General features: G+C 44.9%; 1 protein-coding gene across 2 annotated transcripts in view; it reads right to left on the bottom strand.

Moving 5' to 3' along the window:
- TICAM1 (toll like receptor adaptor molecule 1) overlaps window positions 1-23,858 on the bottom strand; it is a 42,343-nt gene that overhangs the window by 11,155 nt on the left and 7,330 nt on the right. Inside the window, exon 2 of one of the 2 annotated variants that reach the window (XM_033955297.1) lies at window positions 16,447-16,540. The exons of the other annotated variant lie outside the window; for it this stretch is intronic. The gene's annotated coding sequence lies outside the window, so the exon portion shown is untranslated. The remainder of the gene's footprint in view (window positions 1-16,446; window positions 16,541-23,858) is intronic. 2 annotated transcript variants of the gene reach the window in all.

Below are 23,858 nucleotides of genomic sequence, written 5' to 3'. Positions count from 1 at the left end.
AGAACAAACACACTCCTGCTGGCACGCTTGCACAAAGGAAAAACTAGGTGGTGCTAAGGAACCTAGTGAAATACAGCAGAGGCTCAAAGAAAATATCCAGTGTGGATTCCTTCTGCAGATGGCCATGTGGACACAACCCGTCTGTCAAGAATGTCTCACCTATTGCACTGGAAAACTGACTTTTTGTCCCGTTAGGGAGTGTGCTTTCAGACCATATGGGAACCCTTCTGGACAACACTGACTTCTGCTGCCCGCAGTTGAAACTTGAATGGCTGAACACTTCGGGACCTTTCTGCTAAAATTGTTTGACCTTATAGCAGGGGTGTCCAAACTTTTGGCTTCCCTGAGCCGCATTGGCTGAAAAAAATGTTTCTGGGGCCAAGCAAACGCTGCAGCATGACAGAGGAGGGAGCCGGCAAGACAGTAAACACCCGGGGGCAGCAGAGGAACACACTGCATTGCCTTCGACTGGTGCCACGCAAAATACTTCACGGGCTGCATGTGGCCCTCAGGCTGCAGGTTGGACACCCCTGCCTTAGAGTGCCTTGTATTATTGAGGTGGGGACCAGGAAGGAGGAGTAGGATTGGGGTATTTCTGGTATTCTGGTTAAATTGAGCTGTAACATGTCAGACTGAGTTGTAACTGTTTGATTGTGCTGTGCACAGCTCAATAAAAATTGTTTTGAACACAAAAATTGTTTGAATATAATTATGATTTTTATAATAAAGGATGACAAATACAGAAATTACAGTACCTTCAAGCATTTAATAGCGAAGAAGTGGAGCAATGAGAGCGTGAGAGAAAAAAAAACCATGAAGTAAACAGGATTAAGATCTTGTCAAGGTTTATGTTCTTGGTTGAAAGAAATAGATCACATGAAAAGTGTCTGTAAACATAGTATATTAATATTAAACATTTTTATGTAAGAACCAATGGAAAAAAGATATAAATAATTCTTCAGATTTCAGATAACTTCAATGGATATGGCTCATATGCTCTGTTTTATCTCCATTTCTGTATTAATGGACAATGTTGATTCTTCTTACACAATCAGGTCAGAGAAATATATTTGAGTGGGCTGAGTACAGAAGCCTTCATTTTGAACACTGAAGTTCAACCAGGTATGTCCACAAAAGGATAACAGTGTAACCCAAACTACTGTATATGGTTCATTATTTCACCTCCTAATAGCCCCTCATTTTAGGTTACAAATGCAGACTGTGAAAGAAAACACTTTCAGCCCACAATCACCTATACTGCAACAACTATAAATGGGAAAGGTATGTATGCAAAATTACTAATGCCATAGGTCTTTTAGTTTGCACTAGATTAAGCCTAAAAATCCAAGTCCATTGTTGACATGACTAAGTTGGTAGCAGTGCGAAAATGTATTATTTCAAACATCTGTCCACATGGTGGCAGTGCAGCTCCAAAAAAGATGAAACTTCTTCAGCGTGGAAAATTCCAAACAGTATAAAATACTAAATTCTATAGACCAGGAATCCAAGATGGCTGCCGCTTGCTGCTGCTGAGAGGACGCTTAGGAGTGTCTCGCTTACCTTTGGAGAAATGCCTAAGAGAAGGGGAAGAAGCGTTGGTGGAGCCTCCCGACCCTTGGAGACCCCTTTGCCCGCAGTGGATGCCATTTTCAGGCGTCTTTTGAATGAGCAGGTTTCGTCGGGGAATCGCCCGCTTGGAGCGCCAGCAGAGAGTAGTGCCGCGGCGAACTCCCTTGGGCTGGAAGTCTCGCTGAGCCCCGACGTGAGGTCACCGCCCCTACAGCCGTTGCCGCTGGGAGCAAGCTCGCCGCGAGAGGAGAGCACATCGGAGGAGGAAGTGTTTTCCTCTCGAGAGGCCAGTACGTCGGAGGGCTTGCTACTGAAGACAGCTGAAACTGAAAGTGAATTACTCCTTTCAGAAAAACCAGCGGCAGGAACAACTCTAGTTAAAGGGGATCAAGGCTCCGTCCAGAGAGGTAAAACAACCAAGTGAACATTCATTAATGACACAAGAAATTTTTGTTTCTCCTGCTAGACCTTCTGAAGTCACTCTAGACTCTCTTTGGGATTTAGTATCCAATTTTGGAAATGCCCTTAACTTACAGGTAAAAAATTTGGATAAAGAAGTACAAATCCAGAAAGAAGAGATAAAAACTTTAAAGGAAGAGACTATATCACTGAAATTAGATATCCAAGAAGAAAAGAAGAATTTAAAAACAATTAAGAGTAATCAAGAGTTATTTGTTAAAGATAACACGATTATGAAGAGAAAATTGGAAGCTTTAGATAACAATATTCGGATTAACAATTTGCATTTAATTAATTTTCCTAAAGTATTATCAATTTCTCCACGAGATATGATAAAGCGGTACTTTCTGGAAATCCTTAAAATACCTGAAAATTCCTTACCACCTCTTACAAAGATTTATTATTTACCTATAAGAAATCAGGATCCTCAAAAGAAAGAAGATGAAGGAATACCACAGAAAGAAACCTTGGACGTTTCCACTTTGTTAGAGCAATCAGATAGAGAACTGGCTACTCCAGCCACTCTCTTATTGACTGTGGCTTTGGCCCCAGACAAGGATTGGATTCTTAAACTTTTTTTTAAAAATAGGGCCAAGGACTTTCTGGGTTTCCACATCCAGATATTTCCTGATGTCTCGAAAGAGACTCAGAAGAGAAGAAGGGAATTCTTAATGTTAAAATCAGGAGTGACTAAAATAGGGGGTTTATTTTTTCTTAGGTACCCTTGTAAATGTGTCATAAGATACCATTCTTTGAAATATGTATTTGTAGAACCAGCTCACTTGACTGCTTTCCTTTCTGCGAAACGTCTTGAATTTGTAGAACCATCAGTACCATTGTGATAATAATTAGCTCACTTCCCAGTAGCAGTTTAAGCGATCTTTCTTGTTAAAATGTTTTTTTTCTTTAATTTAATTTCTACTCTTATTATTAACCTTGGATCCTAATTTGAGGACTAGTGTGTGATTAAGTTATGATGAATATCTTCTTTTATTTATTATTTTGAATTACTTTCAGGTTGGAAAGTAAATAATATTATGTTTTCTTGATCTCACTTTCTGTACAAGATTATGCTTGATAATAAATGTTTAAATTTTATAAATAAATAAATAAAATAAAAAAAAATTCTATAGACCATGTTTTTTCACTGTTGGGGGGGGTGTTAAATGTCTTAGAATAAACACACAATTTAGTATGGTGATTGTATGAATGCAGAAGGACTACAACTTTTAACTGTAGATGGAATTTTCAAGCTTAAGATATTTTAATTTATTTATTTAATTTGTTTTCTATCCTGTTTTCCCCAAAGAGCTCAGAACAGGTTACAGGTTAAACATATATAAAATACAGTTAACAGGTTACAATATGACACAATTACAGTACAATGTCCTAATTTGATACATACTAGGGGTCAAATACCAATAAACATAATATACCCCCTTTTCTACAAAGCCGCACTAGCGGCTGCCACGCGGTAACGGCCCAAAAGCCCATAGAGATTTAAAGGGCTTCGGGGCTGTTACTGTGCGGCAGCCGCTAGAACGGCTTTGTAGAAGAGGGGGATAGAGTTTACAGGTTACAATTTGCCATAGCTATCCTTAACAGTGCAAGTTTTTTCAATAAAAGTTTTTATCCTAACTAGAAACACACTAGGGATCTAATACCAATATATGTGGAGGGGCATAATCAAAAGATACGTCTAAGTCCGATTCGGACATATGGTGCTAGACACCCTAAGTTGGCAGGGGGAAATTGTCTATATTTGAATAATACATCTAGAATATTTTTTTTTTTTTTTTCGGAAATCGTCTATCTGGACGTCCAAGCCATTGATAGTCCAGACCACCAGTACGCCTATCTTTATACCACATTTTCAACCAAAAATTCATCCAAGTCCCAAAAGCCCAGAACAAGACTATTTGGATGTGGGAGGGACCAGCATCATGATGGACTGGCCACCCAGACATGTCAACAGAACAGTGGGGCACCTCACAGGGCACTGCTGTGAACTTAACAAAAAGAGTGCCACATAAACATCTCACCAGAACTCCCTTATGGTGAGCCCCCTAAAACATACTAAACTTCTCCTTCCGTTTTCACAGGGATTAGGGGTAGAGCTGGCCCGCAAATATGGAAAATCACAAATAATTTTTAGGACCAACTCTGACCCACCCCTACTTCCCTCCTGCTTACCTGGTGGTCTAGCGGTGAAGCAGGGCAGGAGCGATCATCCTATACTCCTGCCCCATGCAGAGTCGTCAACAAAAATGGCTGCCATGAGTTCCCGTGTCTCACGAGACTACAACGGGAACTCATGGCAGCCACTTTTGTTGACGGTTCTGCACAGTGCAGGAAGATCGCTCCTGCCCCGCTTCACCACTAGACCACCAGATAAGGTCTGGAGAGGTCCGGGACGCAGGGATAAATCAGAGGCAGCCTTTAAAATTTATTATCATTTGGGAGGCAAAAAAACGCAAATAATCAAAGTTGCGAGTAATAAACCCATGAATACAGAGAAAGAAGTATATACCCATATGTCTATAACCCCAATAGCCCTTATGGCTGCAGGTGGCACCTATATGGCAGTAGAGTAGGGTTTGGGGGAATTTTGGTGGACTCACATTTTCCGCCTTGAATGTAGTGGTTAGAGTGGCTTATGAGCAGCCTGGGTCCTCCTCTCTATGGTTCACTAGCCCCCTCCTCAAGGTACTTAACACACCTGTATGCAGCTCTACTAGGCTTTTCTATAGCAGGTGCTGTTGTTCCGGTGACAGGTATGTACTTTTTTATTCTGATATTTGTGGCAGTGTGAGGGGGTCAGTGATCACTGGAGAAGTGTGTGGGGGTCTTTATGTTGTCTCTGCAGTGGTTATCTGGTCACTTTGGATACCTTTTTGCCACTTATACCTGCTTTTACATCGTCTTAAGTCACAACGTATAAGTTTCATCCAGGAAGTCTCATGAAACATTTGATTATCCCTGCAGGATGACTAAGCCCACATCGGCCCACATCCCGCCCTAACCACTTCTCCAGATACGCCCCTTTCAGCTCTGGGCGCACAGCAGCATTCAGAGGCCTAAAATGTCCCTGGATACATCCAGAAATTTGGTTTGATTATCGGAACTTGGACGACCTGTTAAGATAGCAAGGGTCGGGTGCGGCTGTAGCATTCTTTGCAAATCCAAAGGAGTTCCGTTTTGGAAGCGTTTAGTTGCAATTTGTTGATGGTCATCCAGTTTTTGATTTCTGAGAGGCATTTTAGGAGTTTTGCAATCTGGATATCGCAGTTTTCTCCTAGCAATAGGTATAGTTGGATGTCATCTGCGAAGGAGTGAATTTTATTTGGTATTTGCAGGCTATGTCTAGGATTGGTCTAACATAGAGATTGAATAATAGGGGGGATAGCAGAGCCCCCTGCGGAATACCATATTTGGGATCTATTATTCAGAAAGGAGGTGAACCATCGTAATGCAGTGTCTCAGATTCCAATTTCAGAGAGCCGAACAATGAGGAGAGGATAGTCAATAATGTTGAACGCCATGCAAAGATCCAGAAGCACCAGGAGGACATCATTATCCTTATCCATGAGTTTCCAGCAATCGTCAATGATGTCAAGAAGGACGGTTTCAATACTGTGGATTAGAAGGGAGATAGGGTTCTTTGTTCATCGATGAAGGCGTGTAATTGGTTCAACACTGTTTTTTCCAGGATCTTGGAGATAGGTCTACAGTTGCTGTGCACGTTAGGGTCGAGCACGGGTTTTTTCAAGATTGGTTTGATGACCGCTGACTTCCAGTTTGCGGGCACTATGCCTGTTTTTAGAGAGGTGTTGATGAGAGGAAGGATGGAGTCTACAAAGGCATCTTTCACAGTCACCAGAAGGCATGGTGAACAGGGGTCCAGGTTGGAACCAAAAGGGCAAATAGCATCTAGTATCTTGGTGATGTCATCATGGGAGTCAGTTTCAAAGTGAGTTGGGTTCCCAGTTGTAGTTTTATTATCTTGTCTGAGTCATGGGGAGATGATGTCTGTAGTGCAATGGAGTTGAGGCGAGACCGTATTTTGCCAGCAAAGTAGTCTGAAAGCATTTCGCTGTTGCATTCAGTGTTAAGGCATCCATTGTCTCCTTGCAACGTTGTATCTGTTTTGTTAGTTGAAAAAGGTTTTTTAAATCTATTGGGGGTCTTTAATAGTTGTTGAGAGTAGTATAGCTTTTTGGCCTCCAGGTTGGCTTTTTTATACAATTGATAATATTAGATTTTGCTTTACCAAAATAATAAGTCGGCATATGAAGTCTTATTCCCTCAAATTTTTTGACTCTTTACTTTCCTCTGGGTTTCCACCTACAGCTGTGAGAGCGAGTGGTTAAAGCTACAGCCTCAGCACCCTGAGGTTGTGGGTTCAAACCTACACTGCTCCTTGTGACCCTGGGTAAATCACTTAATCTCCCCATTGCCCCAGGTACATTAGATAAGAACATAAGAATTGCCACTGCTGGGTCAGACCAGTGGTCCATCATGCCCAGCAGTCCGCTCAAGCGGTGGCCCTCTGGTCAAAGACCAGCACCCTAACTGAGAGTAGCCCTAACTGCATACGTTCTGGTTCAGCAGGAACTTGTCTAACTTTGGCTTGAATCCCTGGAGGGTGTTTTCCTCTATGACAGACTCCTGAAGAGCGTTCCAGTTCTCTACCACTCTTTGGGTGAAGAAGACTGGAGGACGGCTAACGTCATTCCACTCCACAAGAAAGGCTCAAAGATGGAGACAGCAAACTACAGACCAGTGAGTCTAACATCTATAGTGAGCAAACTTATGGAAACTCTGATCAAACGACAATTGGATAAGATCCTGGATGAGGAAAATCTACGGGACCCCCGTCAACATGGATTTACTAAGGGAAGATCATGTCAATCCAACCTGATCAGCTTCTTTGACTGGGTGACGGGGAAGCTGGATGTTGGGGAGTCCCTGGACATCGTGTACCTGGACTTTAGCAAAGCATTCGATAGCGTACCACACCGCAGGTTGCTGAACAAGATGAGTTCTATAGGATTAGGTGACACATTGACGAAATGGGTTAGGAACTGGCTTGGTGGTAGGCTTCAAAGGGTAGTGGTGAACGGCACCCCCTCAGAAATGACGGAGGTGATCAGTGGAGTGCCACAGGGTTCGGTCTTGGGACCGACCCTATTCAACATCTTTATAAGAGACTTGGCAGAAGGGCTTCGAGGTAAAATAGCATTATTCGCCGATGACGCCAAACTAAGTAATGTAGTGGGAAAAAGCACAACGGACGAAGATTCAATGCCCGACAACATGATGCACGACCTACTCCTACTGGAGCGCTGGTCTAGGACCTGGCAACTCAGCTTCAATGCCAAAAAATGCAAAGTCATGCACCTAGGCAACCACAATCCATACAAGACTTATACTCTTAATGGTGAGATCCTAACAAGAACGGTTGCAGAACGGGACTTGGGGGTGATCGTCAGTGAGGACATGAAGGCTGCCAGCCAGGTAGAGCAGGCCTCATCCAAGGCAAGACAGATCCTAGGTTGCATTCGCAGGGGTTTCGTCAGCCGTAAGCCGGAAGTCATTATGCCATTGTATAGATCCATGGTGAGGCCCCACCTGGAATACTGTGTGCAATTCTGGAGACCACATTATCGCAAAGATGTGCTGAGATTGGAGTCGGTTCAGAGACTGGCCACCCGGATGGTCTCGGGACTCAAAGATCTCCCGTACGAAGAGAGGTTAGACAAACTGCGGCTATACTCGCTTGAGGAGCGCAGAGAGAGGGGGGACATGATCGAGACGTTCAAGTATCTCACGGGCCGCATCGTAGCGGAAGAAGATATCTTCTTTTTCAAGGGACCCACGGCAACAAGAGGGCATCCGTGGAAAATCAGAGGCGGGAAACTACGAGGTGACACCAGGAAATTCTTTTTCACTGAAAGGGTGGTTGATCGCTGGAACAGTCTTCCACTGCAGGTGATTGAGGCCAGCAGCGTGCCTGATTTTAAGGCCAAATGGGATCGACACGTGGGCTCTATTCACTAGGCAAAGGTAGGGGAGGGTCATTAGGGTGGGCAGACTAGATGGGCCGTGGCCCTTATCTGCCGTCTATTTCTATTCTCCCTACCTTGGAGAGGGTGCACAACCAGTCCTTATCTACTAAGTCTCCCTCTGTTCGAGGGAGAAGAGGCCCAGTTTCTCTAATTTTTCACTGTACGGCAACTCCTCCAGCCCCTTAACCATCTTAGTCGCTCTTTTCTGGACCTTTTCGAGTAGTACCGTGTCCTTCTTCATGTACGGTGACCAGTGCTGGACACAGTACTCCAGGTGAGGGCGCACCATGATCCGGTACAGCAGCATGATAACCCTCTCCAATCTGTTCGTGATCTCCTTATCATTCCTAGCATTCTGTTTGCCCTTTTCGCCGCCACCACACATTGCATGGACGGCTTCATCGACTTGTCGATCAGAACTCCCAAGTCTCTTTCCTAGGAAGTCTCTCCAAGTACCGCCCCGGACATCCTGTATTCGTGCTTTAGATTTTTGTTACCTACATGCATCGCTTTACACTTATCCACATTGAACCTCATCTGCCATATTGATGCCCATTCCTCGAGCTTGATTATGTTGTGTTGCAGATCTTCGCAATCCCCCTATGTCTTCACTACTCTGAATCACTTTGTATTGTCCACAAATTTAATCATCTCACTCGTCGTACCAATGTCCAGATTGTTTATAAAGATGTTGAAGAGCACGGGTCCAAGCACTGAGCTCTGCAGCACCCCACTGGTGACGTTCTTCCAGTCCGAGTATTGTCCATTTACCCCCACTCTCTGTTTCCTATGCTCCAGCCAGTTTTTAATCCACGTGAGTATTTCATCCTCGATTCCGTAGCTTGCAATTTTTCAAAGTAGTCGTTCATGCGGAACCTTGTCAATTGCCTTCTGAAAATCCAGATAACAATGTCGACCGGGTCGCCTAGATAGATTGTGAGTCCACCGGGACAGACAGAAGAAAATGCTCAAGTACCTGAATAAATTCATGCAAACCATTCTGACCTCCCCTGAGAGAATGGTATAGAAAACTGAATGAATAAATAAATAAATTATATTCTTTCATCTTCCTCTCCATAATATAGCTGTCATAGTGACAATTGTTGCTATGGGAGCCTACAGACTGTAACGCCTTCCTAGACTCAGCAAAGAGGTGACCCTGGTGTGAAAGCTGCTTATGCTGGCCTGAAGAGCAAAAGATGGATCCAGGAGCAAGATTGGTTGAATAAACTTAGGGGAGTTATTATAATTAAAGCCCCATAGATGTCAGACTCTGGTTGGCCTGGTGATTCAGTAGCAGTGCTGTGAACTGCTGTACGAAGGACCTACTTTTGATTCTTGGATCACATCCATTCTATAGCCTAATGGGTAGAGCAACAAGCTGAGAACCAGAGAAGCCAGTTCAAATTCCACTACGGCTCCTTGTGATTTTGGGCAATTCATTTAATCCTCCTTTGCCTCAGGTACAAACATAGATTGTAAACCATCTGGAGACAGGAAATTTCCTAATAATCTAATCTAATACGCAATTTATTAATAACATTATACCAAAAAGTTTCAAGACAATTTACATTCAAAGAGGCTGTAAAATCTACAGGAAAATGCAAAAATCAATAATTAAAATATCATATTATTACAAGTCATATAAAAAGTTTTCCAATTTTTACAAAACCTTAAGTAATTGATATCTATCCTAATGTAAACAGGTAGATTATTCCAAATTGTAATGGCAGCATAAGCAAAAGAGGAGTTGAGCTGTCATTTATACCGTACTCCTCTAATCTGTGGAAAATGTAGTAATAAAGTACCACATAATCTGGTGGCAAAATAATGCAAATGAGAAAAAAGGAAAATCAGATTATCTGAAGAGTCAGTCTGTAATATACGATGACCAATGCAAGCTGATTTAAACTTAATTCGCCTCTCAACTGATAACCAATGAAGATTCTTATACACTAATGCAACACTTTCCTATATTTTTAGATGAAAAATTAATCTACCGGTAACCGCAGTATTCTGGAGCAACTGCAATTTTTTTGATCAGTTTTGATGTTAAGTTCACATATAAAGAAAGAATTACAGTAATCAAGTTGAGGTAACACTAACATTTGAACTAAAGTGCAAAATGAAGTTCAAAAAAGCACGATTTCACTAGCCTAAGTATCCTCTTAATATATAAAATCTTCCTCCATAAATTAGAAATTTAATGTTCAAATGTAAGGGTATAGTTTAAAAGAATACCCAAAACTTTAGACATTTTATCTACTTGCAGTGGGGTAGTACCTGATTATAGAGTAAGAAATGAAGGAACAAAAGAAGATAATGTATTATGAAACCAAAGAACCTTCATCTTTTTTAATTTTATTTATTAAGTATTTTCAACATATTACATCCATTTAAACATAATAAGATATGGAATCACAGAAAATTATACACCATCCAAAAAATAATTTTAATCATAAGGTAAATATCCATCTAGCCCACAATTGAAGGAAGACATCTCTTGTAATTTAAATACACATCAAAAAGGAAAATCAAAATAGGTATAAAAGGAGAAGAATAAACTTCCCCTCCTTCGACAACCTATATACCTTCTAAGGCGCAATACTTATAAAACCCCACTGAGAAATGCTAATAACTAGTCCTACTTCTTTCCCTTAAGAAATATTTCTAATTGAGATGGGTCCCAAAAGACATGGAGGGGGGCATAATCAAAAAAAGCGTCTAAGTCCCCATTTGGCCTAAGTCCCTAAACGTTCAACCCAGAAGCAGGGAAAGTGTCCATAACCAAAACAAAAGTCCATGTTTTGATTATGGCCTTCCTCTGCCTAAACGCCCAATCACCACTACGTCTAAAAGTACACCCACACCACGTCTACACTTTTTAGCCATAATGAAACAAAAAAACGCCTAAGCCCCAAACGTCCAACAGAAGGGCTTTTAGGCGAAGGAGGAGCCAGTCCTTCGCCTAAAAGATGGATTCTGTAACCGGTGTCTGTCAAAAACAACACCGGTTACAGAATCCCCCCCCCCACAACGATCCAGGCAGGAGGGTGCCCAAGCCCTCCTGCCATGTCAAACCGCCAAACCCCCCCCCCCCCCCCCCGACAACATCGGGGCAAGCCCTCTTGCCCCGCCGACTCCCCGCCGATATCGGGGTAAGAGGGAGCCCAAGCCCTCTTGCCCTGCCGATCGTGCCTTCCCCCCCCCCCCCCCCCGATCGGGCCAGGAGGGAGCCAAGCCCTCCTGGCCCAGGTGACCCACTACCCCCCGACTCGATCGGGCCAAGAGGGAGCCCAAGCCCTCCTGGCCCAGGCGACCCCTCTACCCCCACCCCCACTACATTACGGGCAGGAGGGATCCCAGGCCCTCCTGCCCTCGACAAACCCCCCTCCCCCCAACGTCCGCCCCCCAGAACCCCCGATCAGCCCCCCCAGCCGACCCGCGACCCCCCCACTCCCCTTCCCCGTACCTTTTTAATGTTGGCCGGACAGACGGGTGCCAAACCCGTCCGTCCGGCAGGCAGCCCACAGCAGAATGGGGCCGGATTGGCCCAGCTGTCCCAAAGCCCCGCCTACTGGTGGGGCCTAAGGCGCCTGGGCCAATCAGAATAGGCCCGGGAGCCTTAGGCCCCTCCTGTGGGCGGAGCCTTAGGCACATGGCACAAAGAATATGTATGAGATCTATGTGCGTGCACTGCTTTCAATGCATATTCATTGGGGAAATCCTGAAAACCCGACTGGAATACGGCTCTCGAGGACCGGAGTTCCCTACCCCTGCGCTAGGGCCTTAACATGCAGAATAGCGTGTGCTAAAATGCTGCGTGCGCTAGCTGCTACTGCCTCCTTTTGAGCAGGAGGTAGATTTTTGGCTAGCGCGTGCTATAGCATGTGCTAATCCAGTGTGTGCAGTAAAACCCGTAGCGCACCTTCGTAAAAGGAGCCCAAAGTGTCCTTCAACTCATCTGATGATTTAAATGTCTTTATTCATCCAATAACCCAATGATTCATCCAATGACTCAATGACTCAACATGTACATGTTTCGGCCAAACAGGCCTACTTCAGGAGTCTACGAATATATATATGAACATATAAACAAGTTAAAAAAATATACATAATGCATCAGATCACAGATAAAAATCAAAACTCTCTCTGAATGGTGTTTTCAGCGTCGGCCAGCAGGGGCAAGCTTTCCACCTGCCTGCCTGGGACAGTGCCACCCTCCGAATGGTGCCTTCAGTTCTCGTGAACAGGATGGGAAGAGGCGGCACGGGCCCAGGCAGGCGGGCGTTGGGCTCGCACCTGCTGGCCGATGCACTGCTGGACCACCAGGCAATGGGGGAGATTTGAAGAGGGACAGGACTGGGCGGGGGGTGTTTTAAAAAGGGACGGGGGTTAAAAAAGGTACTGGGGTGTTTTTAAAAGGCCTGACTGGGGGGGGGTGTTAAAAATGTATATCTTCACTACGGGACAGGACAGAGGTGTTGTAAAATGGAATGAGGATTAAAAAAGGTACTGGGGATATTTTTAAAAGGCCCAACCAGGGGGGGTAGTGGTGTTAAAAATTTATATCTTCACTACCGGACAGGACAGGGGTGTTTTAAAAAGGGACGGTGGTTAAAACGGTTGTTTTAATTTTTTTCATTGTTCTGCATACTGGAGGTTGCTCCCTGCTCTAGGAGGGGGTGGGGGGTTCATGCTGTAGTATTCTTGATTATTGTTCCAGTTTTGTTTGGGACTTGTTTCTGTTTTGGGCTATGCCCTGTTGTAATTTATTTTGGAAACCAATAAAAAATGTTGTACAATAAAAAAGAGAGGGGGGATTAAAAAAGGTACTGGGGGCAGGTTACAGGACAGGGCAGTGCAGTGGGACAGGGTACAGAGCCTGGCAAGGAGTGTAAGGTTGGGTGCAGAGCCTGGCAGGGAGAATTTGGTTCAGAATGTTTTTTTTCTTGTTTTCCTCCTCTAAATTTAGGGTGCGTTTTATGGAGTGAAAAATAAACAGTGTTTAAAGAAATAAAAGTGCAAAAACATTTTGAAGATCCCTCGTATATTAGGAAGAGGAACGGAAGGCAGCTCCTTATGGCTTTATGCAAGACACTGAACCCTCTATTGCCTTAGATCCAACAAGTTCTGGCAGCAATGCCTCCTTCTCCTATGCTGGACAGTAGCAACATAATGGTGCCTCACACTGCACAGGAGAAAGCAATGATCACCAAGAGTTAGTTCAACTCAAGGACAAAAGCAAAGAGAACTACAAATAAGAACAGAAAATGCTACAAAACGTTTTTTAAAAAAAACAGAAGATAACACTTTGAAGAATCTAAAAAAAAAAGTTTTGTTCTAATAAATAAATAAATACACTTTTTGGACCTTACATTTTCGATATCCAAACTTCCTTTGGGCTCAGAAAAGCTCGGCTGCTAATCTTGTAAAAGATTCTAAAATGGATTGTTAAAAATTGTGGAGAATACAAACCAAAACAAAATGAAAGAGTAACTATCAAAAGGAAGCTCCTTGTGATTCTGAGCAAATCACTTTAATCATTGCAGATGATTTGGTGTGAAATATCCAAAGGATATTATTGAAACAGGACATTTGCTAAAATCTAAATACACCACATCCTCTATCGAATTCTCTGGTCACCCAGTCAAAGATATTGATCAGATTTGTCTGACAAGACCTACCTCTAGTGAATCCATGTTGCCTCTGGTCCTGTAATCCACAGGATTCCAGCAACTTGACCATTCTCTGTTTTAAAAGTGTTTCCATTAATTTGCTTACCACATGGAACAGTCTCTCAGAAGAGGTGGTGGAGACAGAGACTATGTCTGAATTCAAAAGGGCTTGGGATAGGCATGTGGGATCTCTCGGAGAGAGAAAACGATAATGGTTACTGCGGATGGGCAGACTAGATGGGCCATTTGGCCTTTATCTGCAATCATGTTTCTATGTTTCTGTTTAGGAATCCCAAGAGAGGTTTTAATGATGGTGAAAGAAAGCCAGAAGTATTTAAGGGAAAAGCAGAGTAAAGGATGCAAATTATCCCCGTCAACTTCAAGCAGCTGTATATGCAAGAAATAAACACAATTCAAACTGTCAGTATATAAATACTAGAAGCCTAAAAAATAAGTTGGGAGAGTTAGAGCATATAGCACTACATGATGAGATAAATATAATAGGCATTTCAGAGACCTGCTGGAAGGAGGACAATCAATGGTACACTGGGCTCCTTTTACTAAGCCGCGTTAGCGTTTTTAGTGCACGCTAAACCCGCACTACACAGCTAGAACTAATGCCAGCTCAATGCTGGCGTTAAGGTCTAGCGCAGGCAGCAATTTAGTGCACGCTATTCCGCGCGTAAAAGCCCTAACGCGGCTTAGTAAAAGAAGCCCTACGTTACCAGGGTACAAATTATATTGCAATGATAGAGTAGATCAATTTGGGAGGGTTAACTTATGTTAAAAAGGGAATTAAACAAAATAAACATTCTGCATGACATTGCAGCGTAGAATCCTTATTGTTGTGTGATGGGAAGGAGTATAAAGGTAGGACTGTACAGACAGATGAAGAAATATTTACAGAGATTAAGAAAGCTGACAAATTAGGCTACAGTATAAAAATGGGCAATTTGAAGTACCCCCAATACTGGTACAAAAATAAAGTTATTATTATTATTATTACTTAATAAATATTACATCAGGGAGTGCTAGGGAGGTAAAATTCCTAGATATAATAAATGACTGCTTCTTGGAGCAACTGGTCCTGGAACCAACAAAAGTGGGAGCTATTTTAGATTTAGTCCTTAGTGGAATACAGGGCATAGAAGAAGAGTTAACAGTGTTGGGTCTGCTGGGAAATAGTGATCATAATATGATCAAATTTGAGTTGATATCTGGAGTGAAGTCACTAAATAAATCTACTGTAGCATCATTTAATTTTCGAGAGGGCGACTATGATAAAATGAGGAAAATTAATTAAAAAGGAGCTGAGGTGGCAAAGATTAGGACTTAAAATCAGGCATGGACATTATTTAAAAATACCATTGTGGAAGCCCAGACCAGATATATTCCATATATTGACAAAGGTGGAAAGAAGAGCAAATGACAACTGGCATAGTTAATAGGTGAAGTGAAAGATGCTATTAGAGCCAAAAGATCATCATTTAAGGTATGGAAATAGGATTCAAATGAAGAAAGTAAGAAGCAAGCATTAATAAAGAAGGCTAAAAGAGTATATAAAGAGAAACTTACCGAAGAGGCAATAACTCATATTAACAACTTTTTTAGGTACATCTAAAGCAGAAAACCTGTGAGGGAATCTGTGGGACCGTTGGATCATAAAAGAGCACAAAGGACACTCATGGAGGATAAGGCCATAGAGGAGAGACAGAATGAATTATTTGCTTCGGTCTTTATGGAAGAAGATATAAGATCTACCTGAACTAGAAATGGTTTTCAAGGGTGACGATGTAGAGGAACTGAAAAATATCTTGTGAACCTGTAAAATGTACTGAGCCAAATCGACAAGTTAAAGAGTAATAAATCACCTGGACTGGATGGTATACTGAAAGAACTCAAACATGAAATTGCTGATTTACTGTTAGTGATGTTATCTTTTGTTAAATTGGTCATAGTACCTAGAGACTGGAGAGTGGCTAATGTTAAGCAAATTTTTAAAAAAGATTCCAGAGGAGATCTGAGAAATTAAATACTAGTAAGTAAGCCTGACTTCAGTGCCTGTCAAAATAGTGGAAACTATTACAAAAATAAAATGATGGGACACGTAGTCAAAGATGGTTTAATGGGACAGAATTAGCATGAGTTCAGTCAAGGGAGGTCTTGCCTCACCAATTTACTTCATTTCTTTGAAGGTATGAATAAACATGTGGATGAAGGTAAGCTGTTGATGTAGCATATCTAGATTTTCAGAAATCTTTTAACAAAGTTCCAAATGAGAGACTCCTGAGAAAATTAGTCATGGGATAAAAGGCAATGTTCAGTTGTGGGCAAAGGCAATGTTCTATTATTGGACAAAAAAGAGAGGGCAGGGCTAAATGGCCATTTGTCTCAATGGAGGGGGGGGTAAATAGTGGAGTACCACAGGGATCTCTACTGGGACTGGTGCTAATTAACATATTTATGAATGATCTGGAAATTGGAACAAGTTAGGTAATTAAATTTGCAGATGGCACAAAACTATTCAAAGTTGTCTAAACACAAAAAGACTATGAAAATTGCAGGAAGACCTTAGGAAATTAGAAGACTGGGTATCCAAATTGCAGAAGATATTTAATGTAGACAAATGCAAAGTGATGCACACCAGGAATAATAATCCAAATCATAATTACCTTATGATAGAGTCCCGCTTAGGAATCAGCACCCAAGAAAAAGATCTGGGTGTCATTGTAGTCACTACGCTGAAATCTTCTGCCCAGTGTGTGGCTGCAGCAAAAAAAAAAAAAAAAAAAGTAAACAAGATGCTAGGAATTATTAGGTATATTATACTGTAATACTTCTGCATTGCTCCATGCTATGGAGGAGAAGGGTACAGATAAGAGGGACTTGCCTGATAAACAGAATTCACAAGGGGGAGCAAAGAGGGAGATAAGTGAGGAGAGATATTGAGGGACTACAGAATGAATGTATACCATGGCCAATGCGGCCAATCCAGAGAGCAATGTTACTTACTGTAACAGTGTAGACCACTCTGAGAAAGGTGTTGTTGCGAGTCGCCCATTCCCACACCTTCAGAGCTTCCTGGCAGAGGGAGGCTGATCCTGTGCCTCCCTGCTTGTTCACATAGTACATGGCGACCTGGTTGTCTGTGCGAATAAGGACAACCTGGTTGCGAAGTAGGTGTTGAAAGGTCTGGAGAGCGTTGAAGATCGTCCTGAGTTCCAGGAGATTGATGTGGCACTGGCGGTCCGCTCTAGTCCAGTAACCCTGGGTGCGGAGGCCGTCCAGATGAACCCCCCAGGCATAAGTCGACGAGTCGGTCGTGAGGACTTTCTGATGGCGAGGGGTTTGGAACAATAAACCTCTGGAGAGATTGGAGGATAGCATCCACCAGCGAAGAGACTGTTGTAGAGCAGGAGTGACCTGGATATGTTGAGTCAGAGGGTCGGACGTCTGGGACCACTGAGACGCCAATGTCCACTGAGGAGTCCTGAGGTGAATTCTGGCAAACGGAATCACGTGTACTGTAGAGGCCATGTGGCCTAGCAGGATCATCATCTGTCTCGCCGGGATGGACGGGCGAGAGGACACTGAGTGGCAGAGATGAAGCAGAGCCTCCATGCGTGGGGGAGGGAGGAATGCTCGGAATTTGGTAGTATCCAGAATCGCCCCGATGAAGGGGAGAGTCTGGGAAGGCTGTAGATGGGATTTTGGAAAGTTTATCTCGAAACCCAGATGTTGTAGTAACCAAATTGTCTTCTGAGTCGCAAGGGTGACTCCTTGAGACGTGGAATCCTTGATGAGCCAGTCGTCCAGGTATGGGAACACCTGGAGGCCGTGGTTCCTGAGTGTAGCGGCTACCACTACTAGGCACTTGGTGAAGACTCTGGGGGATGAGGCCAAGCCGAAGGGGAGCACTCGGTATTGCAGATGAAGATTTCCCACCCGGAATCTGAGAAATTGGCGGGAGGCCAGATGAATGGGGATGTGAGTGTAGGCCTCCTTCAGATCTAGAGAGCATAACCAATTGTTCTGCTCGATGAGGGGGTACAGGGATGCCAGGGTCAACATGCGAAACTTTTCTTTGACCAGAAATTTGTTGAGCACCCTGAGGTCCAAGATGGGTCGCAGATCGCCCGTCTTCTTCGGAACAAGGAAATACCTGGAGTAAAACCCCTTGTTCTGTTGGTCCCAAGGGACCGGCTCGACAGCTCCAAGCTGCAGCAAAGCCTGGGCTTCCTGAAGAAGAAGGGCGGTCTGTGTCAAGTTGGAAGGATACTCTCTTGGAGGATGTTTCGGAGGAACCTGGTGGAATTGAAAGGAGTATCCCTCCTTGACGATGGAGAGGACCCAGAGGTCGGTGTGATAGACGTCCATCGATGGAAAAAATGATGGATGCGACCTCCAATAGGTGGAATCACTGAAATTGGCAGAGCGACAGAGGTTATGCTCTCTTTGAGAAGGTCAAAAGGGATGAGGAGCCTTAGGGACAGCAGATGGTTGAGGCTTTTGCTGATGTTTCTGCGGGTGCTGCCTCTTCACAGGCTGTCGGATGGGGGGAGCCTGTTTCGGGGGATAACGCCGCTGGTAGATCAACGGTGGGCGTGACTGATGAGGAGAAGCAGGCCTGGGCTTCAGACGCAGGATGGACTGGAAGGACATCTCATGGTCCGAGAGCTTCTTGGTTACCGCCTCAATGGACTCATCAAAGAGGTCGGAGCCGGCACATGGAACATTGGCAAGCCTGTCCTGGAGGTTGGGGTCCATGTCGATGGTTCGCAGCCACGCCAGCCGGCGCATGGCCACCGAACATGCTGCGGCCCGAGCCGCCAACTCAAAGGCATCGTAGGAGGATTGCATAAACTGTACCCGAAGTTGGGTTAACGAGGCCAGCACCTCCTGGTACTCAAACTGAGCCCTAGGATCCACGTAGGGCATAAACTTCTGGAGCACGGACAAAAGAAACTCCAAATATGTTGTGAAGTGGAAGTTGTAATTCAGAACTCTTGAGGCCATCATGGAGTTCTGGTAAACTCCTGCCGAACCGGTCCATGGTCTTTCCCTCTCTACCAGGTGGGACGGAGGCGTAGACCTGGGAGGGATGTGACCGCTTCAGTGAGGACTTTACCAAAAGGGATTGGTGGGAAAGCTGCGAGCCGTCGAACCCCTTACGGTGGACAGTGCGGTATCTGATGTCCAATTTACTCGGCACTGCGGGGATTGAATAAGGTGTCTCGAGGCACCATGCGAAGGTTTGGTCTAGTAGCTTGTGTAAGGGAAGCTTGAGGGACTCCGCAGGTGGTTGAGGGAGGCGCATAGTCTCGAGGTATTCTTTCGAGAATTTGGACCCCGTATCCATGGGGATGTCCATGTCATCGGCCATCTGTCGAAGGAACGAGGAGAAGGACAGTTGGTCGGCTGTTGCAGGGCCCCGGGACGGGCTCGATGAGGTCGAGGCCTCCGGATCCATGGGGGACAGGGATTGAGAAGGTGAGAGAGATCCCATCGTGTCCTCGAGCTCTGGCATCGGTGGAGGAGTAGTAGTCGGTGGCGAATACTCCAGGAATGCCTGCTTCCGATGAGGCGAGGCCTGCCTGGACGAGTGCCTCGAGGAGTGCCTCGATCGGTGATGCGGGCTGTGTCGAGAGGTTGGCCTCGATGGGTGAGGCGATTAGGTCTTTGCTGAGGCCCCCAGATAGTGGATGGGGCTGGAAGCGGTCGATCGAAGCAGGGGTGGTTGCCGTAGAGGCTCGAACCCCGTTGGGGTGATCGGCTCCAATGGAGGCATTTGCAAAGACTCTGCTCCTTGCATCGGTGGAATCGGCTCCAATGGAGACACTTGCAAAGACTCTGCTCCTTGCATTGAGTGAATCGGCTCCAACGGAGGCACTCGCAAAGACTCTGCTCCTTGCATCGAGTGTATCGGTTCCAATGGAGGCATGGGCAAAGACTCTGCTCCTTGCGATGCATGCGTTGTTGCCAGACCAGACACTCGCAGAGACTCTGCTTCCTGTTGAGAGTGTGTTCCCTGCTGCAGCACTGGAGGGGGCTCGACCCCGCGGGAGGCCTCCACGTGCCCAGACTGGATTTGGGAAAGAAGCTGAGGCCCCATCGTGGTAAAAAACTCGATGAATTGCTTCTGTAACATGGTCTGGAACGAGACCGGCAAGGACGGATCCGCATCTGCGTGGGCCACGCGTTCCCTCGGAGCAGTGTGTGAGTGCTTGGACTTGGCCTTGGGCACTTTTAACACTACTGGGGAAATGGGCTGCTGGGCTACCTGACCTGAGGAGGTTGAGGAAGGCATTGCAGCAGGCGCTGGAGTCTGAGCCGGGTCAAACGAGGCGGGCTTGATGAGACTCGGTGCCGCAGAGGTTGTAGGCTGTGGAGTTGCGGATGATGTCGAGGACGAAGGTCCCTTCGTGGTCGATGGCTCCGTCGAGGACTCCATGAACAGCGATTCCCACAAGACGCAACGGCGCTTGAAAGCACGTGCGGTGAGTGTGGAGCAAGGCCGGCACGATTTCGGGAGATGTTCAGGCCCAAGACACCGAACATAGCATCGATGAGGGTCCGTTAACGAAATCGCGCGCTGGCACTTGTCACATTTTTTAAAACCGGTGATAGGCCGGGACATAGGCCGAAAAAGCTCCGCCGCGAGATCAAAGCCGCGGGGCTGCAGCCACGTGACCTGCCCGGTCGAACGGAACGATGAAATTTTTTTTTTAAAACAATAAAACACGACGAAAGTCAGTGATTAGGATCAAATAAAACCAAAACCGCGGACTTAGGCACAAGTGAAGAAAACTTCGCGCAGAGGGTCGAAGACGAACTTCTCGGCTCCGCGGAAAAGTAAGAACTGAGGAGACGTGCCCTGGTCTGGGTGGGAAGGCACTCGCGCATGTGCGATGTGGACGACTCGAAACTTCGAGTTTTTCTTCAAAGAAGCGTCCGAATTGGGGCTCCGTTGGATCACGTCACCCCCATTAGTGAGAATACCTGCCTGCTTGTCCTGGGATAACCACTAGTACCACCAGCTCTGGATGGTTTGCAACTCTTCGAATGACCCAACCTACCATGGGCCACAGGGGAAACACATACACCAATCCTTTCTATGGACATGGTTGAACAAACATGACAACACTTCCTGGTTTGAATCTTCAGCTACAGAAGCAATCCACTTTCTTTGTTCTGGGCTGAAGCCATCAAGTCCATCATCAGTTGATCTCAACATCACACAATGAGGTCAAATGCTTTTCCGGATAATGCCCATTCCCCCAGTCTAATGTCTGACAGCTTGTACATTCTCTACTCCCGCCACATGGGTTGCAGAGAGCCTGCAGATGAGCTTCTGTCAGTCACAACTAAACACTTCTGGCACCGCTTTGTTGGTTGACATAAGCCAACGTATGGTATTAGCTGAGAAAACCCTGACTGCCTTGCCTTTCAGGGGTTTCTCTATCGTCTGTAATGCTAGTCGAATGACTCACAGTTCCAATCGACTTATGAACCATTTTCTCTGTGAGAGAGTCCAGTGGCCCTGTACCAGATTACTGTCACAATGGGCCCCCCAGCTATACATACAGGCTGGCATCAGTCAGCAGTATCAACCATGAGAGAATGCAAAGTGGCATGCCCTTGGACAACGAGTCCTTATGAATCCACCAGCGCATACTGTTCCACACTTCCGCTGTCCAGGGAAGCATCAGATAAAGGGAATCCTTTTGGGGAGACCAATGGAACAGGAGAGAGTCCTGGAGTGGACGCATATGAGCCTTTGCCCAGGGAACTACTTCTATAGTTGATGGCATTGACCATAGTACAGTGCTAAGAAGTCTGTAATCTGCTTTGTGAGCTTCTGTTTGCGTGGCAGGAGAATAAAGATAAGGCCTTGTGCTGTGCTGAAACAAACTCCTAGGTATTCCAGGCATTGGGTTGGCTCCAGATGACTCTTCTTGAAGTTGACTATCCAACCCAGGTCCTGAAGGAGACCTACAACTTGCTTAACTGCTTGCTCTCCCTCCAGCCTGGACAGAGCTCTGATCAGCCAGTTGTCCAAGTATAGGTGCAACTGGATCCCCACTTTAAGGAGATGCGCTGCAACCATCATCATCACTGTTGCCAGTCTGAAGGGAAGTGTGGCAAATTGGAAATGTCTCTCCAGAACATGGAATCTTAAATATTTCCTGTGGTCTGGGAAAATGGGAATTTGAAGATAGGCCTCTGTCAAATCCAGGGAGGCTAAAAATTTCCCCAAAGCAACTGAATTGTCTCCATTCTGAAACGAGGCACTTTCAGTGCCACATTTATGTACTTGAGGTGTAGTATTGGTCTTCAGTCATCTGAGCCTTTCTTGCGCACTATAAAATATATGGAGTATCTGCCTAAGTCCAATTCTTTTTCGGGAATGGGCTCTTTGGCTCAAATATCCCAAACTCTTTGAACTGTTATGCAGACCCTGGTCAGTTTTTCTGGTCTCCCAGCAGGAGAATCCACAAAGAGATCTGGTAGAGACCAATAGAACTCTGTCTTGTGTCCCTCCTGAATAAGATCTATTACCCAGTGGTCCAAAGAAATTTGCACTCAAGCCTCCCAGTAAGCAGACATTCTCCCTCCTATCTGAGGGTGCACAGCTTTTGGCTTGACATCATTGTGTTTTCTTGGAGGCTGCACCAGCTCGAGGTCCAGTAGCTTGAGGTTGTCTGATACTGTCAAACCTCTGCCTGGATCCCTGAAAGGATCTCTGTGCAGGCGGGCCTCCGTGTTATTGCCAAGAATGCTGTGAGCCTCAAAAATGACCATGACTGGCCCCTCTGGGGATGCACAGTTTGGTATCTGGCAAGGTCTTAGGGCGGTGAGCTGCCACACTGGCTATAAAGTCATCCAATCCTTTACCAAATAGCATTTGCACTCTAAAGGGAAGCCTACTCAAAGTGGGAGTGTATGTATTTATTGTGCCTTTATTAACCCTTTTCCCCTAGTGTACAAGTCTGATTTTTCATTGGGAGTGTGATTTTATTCACATGCTTATTAATTTCTTTATGGACTATGATGTATGAGGCAATTCTCACTTAGACTACGGTCTGGTGCTGGTCACCTTTGAGATATCGTCTGAGCCAGAGGTTTACGTTTATTCATTAAGGGCTCATACTAATGTCCATTATTTAAAAGTTATTTCTATTTCATTGGTTGATTTTCTTTACAGACTTCTTATCCAAGGGACTAGGTGTATTAGCCAATCCCTTAGTGGTGTTATTTTTAGGACAGTTCATTGCAGCCACTTCATCATAGCCCTTTCAGCACGGGCTGTCTCATCCCTTAAATATTAAGATGCCCTCTCAAAGTCAACCTTTTACCCTGGAAGTCTTCCCTCTAGACAACTTTCTGTTCCAATATAAAGGGAAACCTTATGATGTACCTGATTTATCTGTGATGAATCCCCCCCCACCCCCATTTTCAAACCTTGAAGCCATTAGATGATGTAGAGGCAGGAGAAGAAGACCACGGGTGGGTGAAGGGAAAGGAAAAAAGCACCAGTGGAGATGAGGTGGGGGGTGGGCTATGCTCCCCTCTTTCAAACCTTGAAGTCACCAGATGGTGCAGACGCAGGAGATGGCCACGGGTGGGTGAAGGGAAAGGAAAGAGGCACTAATGGGGTGTGGGGGGCTATTCCCCTCTCTCTTTCAAACCTTGCAGCTTCTGCAAGGTAAAGTACTCATTACAACAGCTACAATGAAACAGCTGCAGTTAAACAGTCATGCTGAACTGGCCATACTGAAACATGCTGAAACGGCTATGCTCAATCGTCCTAGACCCAAAACCAGGGTCTCATATTGCCTTTTAGGAGCACATCTACCTTGCATTCCTGCCAATCAGTCATAGAATTAAGTATAAAATAGCACTATTAATGTTTAAAGTTCAATTGACCAAAGTCCCCTTATTCATAGACAAAGTACTTATCCCTTACGTGCCCTCAAGACCTTTAAGGTCTAATGATCAAAATCTACTGTCCGTTCCATCTTTTGAGATTTATCAATACGAGGTGATCTACTAGTTTCTCTGTCACGGTCCCCCTACTCTGGAA

Source organism: Geotrypetes seraphini, chromosome 8, assembly GCF_902459505.1.
Source record: "Geotrypetes seraphini chromosome 8, aGeoSer1.1, whole genome shotgun sequence".
Classification (NCBI taxonomy): Eukaryota; Metazoa; Chordata; class Amphibia; order Gymnophiona; family Dermophiidae; genus Geotrypetes; species Geotrypetes seraphini.
The sequence above is the reverse complement of the archived record's forward strand: the minus strand, read 5'-3'. Positions and strand labels throughout refer to the sequence as shown.